Genomic DNA, 10,524 nt, shown 5'->3' on the forward strand with positions numbered 1-10,524 from the left:
AGAGAGAGAGAGCGAGAGAGAGAGAGAGAGAGAGAGACAGGTGGGTACCATATGTTGGAGTAGTCCGTCAGCACAGACTAAGGTCCATTGTTGACGGCCAAAAAGAAACAAACCGGTCCCCCTCCTACCCTCTCCTCCTCATCTCCCCCCGTAGATAAACAGCCCCCGGGGCAGACAGTGGGCTGTCCTTGAGGGAGAAGGAGGAGGAAGGGAGGGAGTTGGGAAGGGCAAGGGGGAGGCAGGTGGTATCAGATTTCTTTGCTCTAAGACCAAGAAGAAGAGAGTACAAAAAAAGTAAGGAGCACAAGTGAGGGTGAGTGAGAGGCTCATTGTTGCATCTGTCCGCACCACAGCCAAACCAGGCTAGACGAAGCGCGTGCTTCAGATGTTTTGGCAGCGTCGGACACAACAGATCTCCAAACAAGTGTCCCCTTTCCACCTTAACAGCAGCCTGGAAAGATAGTCTAGTAGCCACTCCTAAACCCCTTTCCTTCCCATGAGAGAGCAAGAGATGGTGAGAGGGCTAGAAGGACACAGGGTGAAGACGTAGAAAAGAGCTCGTCACACCCAGCTGCTTCTCTACAGGTCTACACGCTTTCTGATTTTTGGATCAGTCAGAGAGACCGGGCTCAGAAAGGAGCGGTGGATCTTCTTTTTTCACACTTACTTCCCTTTTTCTCTCTATCTCCTTTCTTGAGTGCTGTCATTGAAGCTGAAAGCCAAGCTAAAGCTGCGTCGATGCTGCCGTCCTCCTGGGTCACCCAGCTGTGATCCGTTGTATCCGTTTGCACTGCACTTCCTCACATTAGCACCAAACCAAACCACCTCCAAACTCCAATAAACCCCTCTCCTACTTTAATTTACTCTCTCCTTCTGGTCTGTGCTACTCTCTGTTAGCTTTTTCTGCTTCTAAATCTCTCTTATCTTTGATCCTCTCTTTTTCGCTGGACGCTCCGTTAGTATCACGACCAGAGAAGAAGATGAAACAAGACTGAACAGATGTAACGCAATCTACAAAGCATGTTAATTTGTTTAAAGCATGACGATACTTCAGTACCACCAGCTCACCTGTGTTCAGAAGCTGGCCCAGTATTTACACCCACACACACTGTACTCAAAGTGGGATTACTGAAGAGGTGACAGTTAGTGGGTTTGCGATGTGACTTTGGGGCATATGTGAGTGAAGGCTTGGTTACAGCCGCGGTGGAATCTCACGTATCAAATGCATCACAGTCAGCCACCACAAAACCAGATTGCTTTCCCAGATCACTGCTACTTTCTTTCTCTCCGTCTATATCACCCGATCTGTCTCTTGCTTTCACTCAGCATCTCCATATAATGTATAACTCACAAAAGTTTGGCTCTCATTTCTCCAAGTATAGTCTGTCTGTCTTGTGCCCTCCCCCCTCCTCTCTTCTCTAGAAATCTGTTACCCATAGCCTTATTCACCACAGTAAATTCTGAGAGCAGATATGGGTTAGACGGAGGCCTAAAATAGATAGTCCAGGCCAATGGAAACCAATCCTTGTGAATGCAGCTGTTGGCCTTATGAGGGGAGCCTCGCCATCCCTTGACTGTCAGACAAAGACTCACTAGCATGACGGCAGCTGTGGGATAGGTAGAGGTAAAGCCCTATTTAGGATTAGCAAATCATCATTTAAGGGATGGTTATAAGAGATTTGTCGCACTTTAACAATGAAAATAACTCCCAATACAGTTTTGTTACTTTAAATTGCTGAGAAGATTGACCGTCTCAAAGCTTGTTGTAGTTCTTAACCGTGCAACCATCGAGGCCAAAGTCTGGAAGTTTGTATGAACATTAAAGGAGCTGGTTTCATTGATGCTCATGTTTTCCTCCAGACTTTACATTTTACGGGAAATTTACGGGATTATGTCTGGGCAAAAATGTAAGTAGCTCTGTAGCATGGACATGTCTGCTGAGCAGAAAGCAGCATTTACTTTGTTGCAGTAAGCAATACGTGGTCTTAAAGTAGCTGGAGAAATGTCAGCACTGACATTAACTAACACTGCTGGGAGAAAACTTTATAATAATTACACCAATTTAAGAAGTCATTTGTCAAACATAGCCTGATTTAACAACATATTTAAATTCTTTAAAGTAAAATGCAACTTTACTTAAGATCGAAGGTGTTGGGGAACAGGGAGTTGTTTACACATTTAGGGCAGATCAGGGGTTTCCAGGGGTAAACATACAGTGGTAAGGGGCAGTCTGAACCAAAGCCTGCTAAAGCTGCACAATTTCATGGTGGGTTACATTTAAACTATGCTCTGCCAAGACTTCGCCCCTTTCCCCTGACTCTTCCTCACATGCTCTTTTTCTTCTTCTGGTATTAATCAGGTCTTTCCGGCTTTCCTTCACCAGCTTTCCTCCCATTTGTTTTTGCTCATAGCAACGTGGAATTTAAACCAGTTGTCCACCAATATAACTGAGCGTAAAGAGCACTGAATACCTCAATCTGTTTAGGCTGCTGCCGAGATGGAGCTATCTGGGACACCTTCAGAAACACCAGCCAGCCACAATCCCGTTCAGCTATTTAATGTAATGTTTCCGCAATATAAAGGCACCGTTCGAAAGCTGAGGTTTTAAAACGGCTGAAGCAAGCTACTTTGGGCCCAGACTGACCATTAAAAAGAGGAAAGACCGCGTTCAAGAGCCAATGCAATAAAAACTCACAAACTCCAAAAGAACTTCAAAATATGCCGTAATGTTTGAAAAACCTGGCCATTTTAGATTTTTTTTTTCCCATCCTATTTTTCACAAAAGGGACCTGTTCTAAACTACGAGGACCCTGCCGTTTTCCAGATGGTTCTCTTTGGTTCAAAACTGTTTTGTGGGACGAGAAAACCTCTCCCCTTCAACTATGTCCTTACACTCATCTAATGTTTCTATTGATTCACAGGGGTATAAGCAGAGTCATAAAAAGGAGCTGACTGAATACCCAGGACTGCTTTATATCATTACACAATTCATCATCATACACACACACAGAAGGAAATCTACCTATCTTCCTAAGGAGATGTTGTCAGCTTTTCTCTGTTCAGTGAAGGGAAAATGGCATAACGAGTTAGACAATTAAGGATAATGATGAGGTGAGCAGAGACAGAAAGAAAGAGAGAAACTCCCTTCTTGATAAAATAAAAGCAGCTCCCTCTGTACTGTAGGCCTCATCTTAGTCCAGGCGGCTAATTGATGGCAAATAGCTCTAAAGCGGTTTCCTTCCACACACACACACACACACACACACACACGTCATACATTATATACACATATGCAGTTTCCCTGCGGTTTTCAACACAGCTCGTTTGGCAAGAGAGAAAGGTCTCACTCCAGACAGACCCAGCCCACAGCGGAAAAACACACACACACACACACACACACACACACACACACACACACATACAGTGTACCACGTAATATTTAGCCTTCATCTTGTATAAGATAGGACAGTTAAGTAGTTTGGTCATGCTCCTGTGAAGACAAGGCCACTTAGGTGTTAGGAGTTTAAGCTGCTTATTCTAACCAACAAGAGCAAGTCCTGAGAGGCTAGACTGCGAGGCAAGGCTAGTCCATGATGAGGATAGCATTAGCCTGGCAACCAGGCCTCACATATGGAAACCGTTTTACTGTTATTATTAATATCCCCCCCAAAAAAAAAATCAAACTAATAACACATGCAAGACACTGCCAAGACTCAGCTCAGGAGACAGAGGGAAAACACATACATACACAAACAGAGACTGTCTGCCATGTGCACATGCATACACAGACACATACACACATCAAGACAAATGTACACACACAGACGCCTATTGGTTAAACAGAAAAACACGCTCCTAGTCAGTGGCCTGTAAAAGTATTAGACTGCCTTCTTCGAGGGAAATAAATCTCTTTCAAGTTTTTGGTTCAGAGGGTTTTTACACCTGGTTGTGGCTGTGGAGAAGGAGACGGACACACCCTTACACCCACCCTTACCAAACACACACACACACACATACACACACACACAAACACACACACACACACATACACACACACATACACACACCGGAAGTGGGCAGGCACAACAAAGGCCGGCTGCTCTACCAGAAGTTCTAAACAAGAACAAGATCTTTAACTTCCCCAAATAAGAAGCAGGGGTGTGTTCCAAAAAGGGGAAATGGGGAAGTATGTGTGTGCGCTCGACTATATGATTTAGCAAGAGAGTCAATACAACCAGATGTTAAAAGGCACATTTTTCAATTTAGAATAACTCAAAGCTCAGTCTATTCTTTGAAAACATGTTTGACAAGGTCTTTTGCTGACATGGGTATCTTTTTATTGCTATTATTAAATGTCTTAACTTAACAATTTTGTTTAGAGAGTTAGGAAAGCGGTGACTCTGCAAGACTACTGTTAGTTCATAAAGACAGAACATAAGGTTTCAGTCACCAATCACTAAGTTATCCATTTAACAAAAGTAAATAGAATGTTATTATTCAAACTTTTTTTATTGTCCTGAGATTTTGCAGCAATACAGCCTGGTTCAACTTTGACCTATTGTACATAATGCACACAAAGTTCTTAAAATGGAGGTTAACCTGTCTGATATTAATTATAAAGCAATACAAATGGTGAGTAAAATGTTAAATCCTACCATCATGTGCAAACAGAGAAAAAGCTTCAAATAAAAGTTTTCACAAATCCCTTATTAATATTTAGCAGTATTGTAGCACAAAGAAATTTAGGAGTTTGTCACTTGCTGACTTGACTTTGTCTTAATGAGAAGACAAAGTGCTATCTTACTTCATCTCAAATTAAGCTTCACTATACTTTTTTCAGATGTTTTTAGTTATATCAACTTAACTGGCAAAACAACAAATGCCATCTGTCTGTCAGGTGAAAAAGAATGCTGTCACAAACTGTCCCAGAGCTCAAGACGAAAGCAAAGAGAGAGAGAAGAGCTACATTCCTCTCCTCCTCCCTGTTGACTCTAATCTCTCCTTTAAAATGGCTCACACAAAGAAGCAGCGCAGACTAGCTAATTAGCAACACTTTAGGCCTCTGCAGCTATTGTGTGTGTGGCGTGTATATGTGTGCGTTCATTGTGTGCACCGCCGGGCTCTCGACTGTTTCCAGGGTAACTACTTGCCAAGCAGCCTTGTAAGCTTTCCACATTTTGTCTTTACTCTTTACCTTCTCTCTTTCCCCTCTCGGTGTCTATCGCTTTCTGAGTCCGGAGTGGTGGAATGAAGGCGTAAGGGAAGTTATGAAAAGAGAGGAGACTAGGTCTAAGATATGGGGATATTTGGACCTGTTTGGATGGGGGTTGTAACCTGATGCTCTCTATTTTGAGTGCCTTGCCCCTATTGAACTCCGAAACACTGCATCTAAGCACATGTCAATTAAAACCAATTACGGCTGTTTCTTTTTGAGAAAGCAGAAGATGGTGACCAATGTGAACAGACATCAATGCACACACACAAACACACACACACACATGCGGTCACACCTCAGTGTCACTGACTAGTAGTAGTAATGAGGTCATGCAGATTTGCTCGCTGACCTACGATCCCTTAAAAAGGCCTCAGTCACCATGGCGATACCTTCTAAAGAGTGAGAGTCAACAATCAACTTTTTCATCCTCTGACATTTTTCCATGAATAGTGTACGTCCTCTGTGTGTTTGTGTGTGTGTGTGTGTGTGTGTGTGTGTGTGTGTGTGTGTGTATGTGTGTGTTTGTGTGTGTGTTTGTGTGTGTGTGAGTTATTTACCTTACATTGCGGCTAGGCCTGCCCAATGTAAGTGCTTCCAAACACTCCCATGGCAACCAAACCTAACCTAACCCCTTCAGGTGCCCGGGGATGTGTGTATAGCTTAGTCTCCACAACAGAGAGAAGACATACACACACACACACACACATCTTTCTTCTGTTGGTATCTGTCTATTCTTGTCTCTGAGCCTCTTGGCTGGTTGGGTCAACCAACCGTGACTGCGTCCATGCTGGCTGAACTGGACTGGTGGACCATGTCTACTGTCGGTCTACTCTTTATCCACAAGACTTGTAGCATTGTAGCATGCTTCTTCAGAGCCCCTTAAACAATAAACTTCATCATTAAGTAGATTTTACAATTTTAGTCCAGTCAAAGTCAAAATTATGACATACATCTATTATCTATGATTTCAGAAAGAACATTACTCTTTAATGAGAGAGTGAAAGAGTATATGTAATACAGCAGAGAAATACAAAAGGAAATGAACTGAAAGGACATCAATAGTAAGAACAAAAATCACCCTCAGTGGATCTCACGGTCTTGCTGAAAAAAAGCCATAAAACTATTTTATAGACATAAATATAACATCTCAGCATCTCAGAATTAGGTCTAAATGTGTGACAAAATCACTGAATGACACAAGAGGAAAGAGAATTGTGTAAAATACATAACTGACCATGAGATTTGCATGTGTTTGTTATGTCTGGAGTGCAGGAATGCAAACATGTATCTGACAAAGTGCATATGCCTCAAATCCCCCACACAATTCGGAACAGTATAATAGTTTTTATCAATCAATATGAGCAGATTTATATGCTGAGAGACCAAAAAAAAAGGGAAGTAAAAGTCAAAGACGAAAGATAAAGGGACCTAGAGGTGCTTTTAAGACTCCTAGAGGAAGTTGGTGTTCTATAGGTCTCTTTGTATTGCCGTGGTAACAGCAGTGGGTGTTCTGCGATGCTAGGCAACCCGACTGGCCCCTCCTCTGTCTCAGCATGGCCTTTGGTGACCTGTGAACTATACTGACCTCAAACATAAAGAGGAAGGCCTGGCCCATACCGAGCGAAAGCTTTTAGGAGGTGACAGCACTCAGAGAGAGGCATGGGACTGATTTACTGGCCCGCACACACAACGGCCACATGCAAACCTGCACACATGCAGACGGACATTTGGACAGGACCATGACACACGCAGACACACATTGGGTACAGCCTGTCATGCAGACGCAAAAAACGCAAGTATAATGGAATTAAATTAAATCCCACAGCACTGACAAACTAGATAATGTGTCTGAAGATTTTTCTTCACCTCCTCCTCCTCTTCTCTAGCCACCCTTTCACCTCCGTCTCCTCTGCACTCCTGACCTGAAAGTGAACTCTGGTGGAGAGCGGAAGGTCAAACAGGACATAACTGTCCCAGTGACCAAAATTCACCCCCCATAATTTAGCAATGGCCAAGCAGCCAGAGCTATAGAATCACATTTGTCTCAAAACCTCCCCATCTCCATCCACACAGGCCTTAATTACAGCCTGGCCAATCTAACAGGAAGCCATACGTTATCTGAATCATCCAGCATCTCTCATCGTCTGTTATAACACACACCAATCTCAAACATCTATCCACACAGTTCTGCCGGCACCAAACTTAAATGCACAGTCTTGCACATGCGCACACACAAACACACACAAAAAACAGCTATCTTCCATCAGTGTTTGTGGATATCTGAGATCTGTATCGGTTCCCCCTGATCTCCAGTCATCACTGTGGCTCCTTAATTACACCCTTCATTAACTAACATCAGCTCCGTGCATGTGTGTAGATTGCACACACATACTGGCGTACGCAAGTTTGTGCATTTGAGACCGCAAAAAGAGGGAAGCGTTGAGGAAAAAATAGATTGTGACAAATAGGAATTGGCATCAAAGCTCTGAACCAATTTCTCAAACTGCCTTTTCCTCAACCAGTGTTTCTTTTTCTTTTAAAACCCTGGGGAAGGGAAACCACCAGTACAGTCCGCCTCTCACTTTCTACATGGGCATGAGAGCAAGTTAAGGGCAGCAGAGAGAAAAAAGACAGAGAAAGAGTAAGAGGGGAAAACCCTCCCTCACTGTTTAAGCTGACCGATGAGTGGCAATCCTAAGAGGAAACGGCACCTTTTTGTCACCATCTCCCTCTTTCCTCTCCCTCCTACTTTCCCCCCCCCTTTCCCAAAATCACCGGCCATGACTACTGTAGCTGCTGAAATGAAATGGGTGAGAATAGAAAGGACAGGGGTTAGGGATGGAAGTACACACATCGGCAAAAAAATAAATAAGGGGGGATGAGAGACGTAAAGAAAAGCAAAGAACTGAAGACACCTGGTTCTAATCAGTGCCCCCACCCACCCACCCACCAAGACACACACACACACACACACACACTTTGAGGTTTGTTAGGATTTATCCTGCTTACATTTCTCCTCTGCTATGCATCATTTCATGTCTACACCCATGCCCAGCACCTCAACAAAGTGCCATACACTCTCCACTGCACTCTCACTTTTCCACCTCTCCTTCCTCTCGCCCTATAACTCCCGTCTTTGTTTTCCCTCCCTCCTCTCTCCCCTCGATGATGGGGCAGAACTGGTCTTCGCCCCCTCTTCCCTTTCTTCCCTCTCTCTTCACTCTCTCCTGCTCTGTTCGTTCTGGGGAGGCAGACAGGCCACATTCCACAGGGAGGCCCAGGCGCCCTTTTCTGACACGTCTCAGCGTTACACCCCTCCCTCATCCCTCTATTCCTTCTCTCAAGCCCACCAATATCCCCCCCTCCTCCCAATGTGTTATCTCTTAGCCCCTCCTTTTACCTTAATTCCCTCTGGCTGTATGTCCCATTTCCCCAATTCCTCCCCTCTGCACAACCACTTCCTCATGTGTCCGCTGACCATCTACAGCAGCTACCTTAGACCTTGTTAACTAACTACTGACCTACCTACCTATTTTTCTATCTATGTGAAAGACAAAAAAAGAAAGAGAGAGAAGGACAGAGTCAGAAAAGATGGAGACCCCTGAAAGAGAGACAGAAGACAGAGAGAGGCCAGTGGAGGGGTTTGATGGCTTTTGATGGCTGGGATTTCTCTCAGGTTCCCAAGGGGCCCAAGGAAAAGATGGCTTTGACTGCTGCGCTGTCAGGAGTTGTGTGTGTGTGTGTGTGTGTGTGTGCGCGTGTGTGTGTGTGTGTCTTTTTTGCTCCAGTGCGCACTGGCATGGTGTTTAAGCACCAACAGTAGTCTGCACTACACCTTCAGGTGAGACACTCAAGCGTGGAGGAGAAAGGAACAAGAGACAGAGGAGGAGTTATATCTAAGACTTTAAGGTTGAAGCATGTGAGGAGGCTCTGATACAATGCTGTCAGGTGAGCAGTGTCAGTAGGGGCTGTCTGTACCAGACAATATTGATTTTATGATTGGTGTGCACAAAGTAAAAATACAGCCGATATGGTCACCCAGCACTACCACACTAAAGCTTGATTTACTACTGTGATGGAATAAGGGATGAAAAAACATATGACCTTATGATCTTATGATTTCAGGGTTACAGAAAAGGATATGTATTTGTGTATGCCTTTCAGGGCATTTAAAATCTTATCTGACATGTAAGTTAAGACCAATTTTAAACAAACTAGAGGTGGTCATGATGAGAACACTATTGTGTTTACGAGGTAGATGTGATGAAAATACGAGTTTTTCAATATTCTGTGACAAAACCCAATTCTGTATAAATTTCCAGAAAGAAGAAGAAAAAACCCCTCCACTCCAATAATGTAACCTATTGAAATACTTTTTCAAGGCCATTAATTTAAGATAAATAAATGTTTATTATCTTTAAATGGTGTGATTGGAGAAGAAAAACAGAGAAAGGGTAAGAAAAGAAAGAGATGAATAAAGAAAAAAAAATCTGTTGGTTGTGATGTTGGAGTAGCCACTCAACAGTGCTCACTGGGACAGAACTCCCATCATATCCAGGGGGTCGGAGGGGGGGGAGTGAGCTAGGTGTATGACAGCAACTGAAGGCTGGTAATACTGAGCAGAGATGACAGGGACACATACACAAATATAAAGTAATACCTTCCTTCCTCATAAATCGACAAAGTCTGCCTTCTTACCACTCAACTGTACACTTAAACAGCCATACACTAGGAAGAGGCTGTAGTGGTAGAAAACAATCAATTTGAATTTCAGAAATATATCCGCACCACAGGAAAGACACACCTCTCCCGCATGACAACTCAAATCTGTTCAATCTGTGCAAATTAAGCGTAACAGAAAGCTCTAAATAGAGGATTGTTACAATAAATTGCTGTTCATTTACTGTAACATATGTGGATGTAATATGTTTTTGTGAGGTGAGGGTTGGGATCTGGAGGAAAGGTTGTGCTTGTCTATCTTTCATGGTCCACAGCGGATAGAATGAAAACGAAGTACAGTGAGAGAGAGGAAGAGAAAAGGATGGAAAGGCAGAGGGAGGTATGTTTGTGGTTGGTATCCCGCTCAAGAGAGGAAATACCAGCGTGTGCACGCACACACACACACACACACACACACACACACACACACAGGTGCAAAAACATAGAGAGCAGAGACACGTCCGAGAGAATAAAGACTTGCTTTGTATTAGGTTGGGTGTTTATGTATGTGCAATTGAGTGTGTGTGTGTGTGTGTGTGTGTGTGTGTGTGTGTGTGTGTGTGTGTGTGTGTGTGTGTGTGTGTGTGTGT

The 10,524-nt window shown here is 43.6% G+C and overlaps 1 protein-coding gene across 3 annotated transcripts in view; it reads right to left on the reverse strand.

Moving 5' to 3' along the window:
- Window positions 1-10,524, reverse strand: part of LOC117943017 (forkhead box protein P4-like) — an 81,140-nt gene that overhangs the window by 37,505 nt on the left and 33,111 nt on the right. The gene's annotated exons all lie outside the window — the stretch shown is intronic.

The sequence above is a fragment of the Etheostoma cragini genome, chromosome 4 (genome assembly GCF_013103735.1).
Source record: "Etheostoma cragini isolate CJK2018 chromosome 4, CSU_Ecrag_1.0, whole genome shotgun sequence".
NCBI classification, from domain to species: Eukaryota; Metazoa; Chordata; class Actinopteri; order Perciformes; family Percidae; genus Etheostoma; species Etheostoma cragini.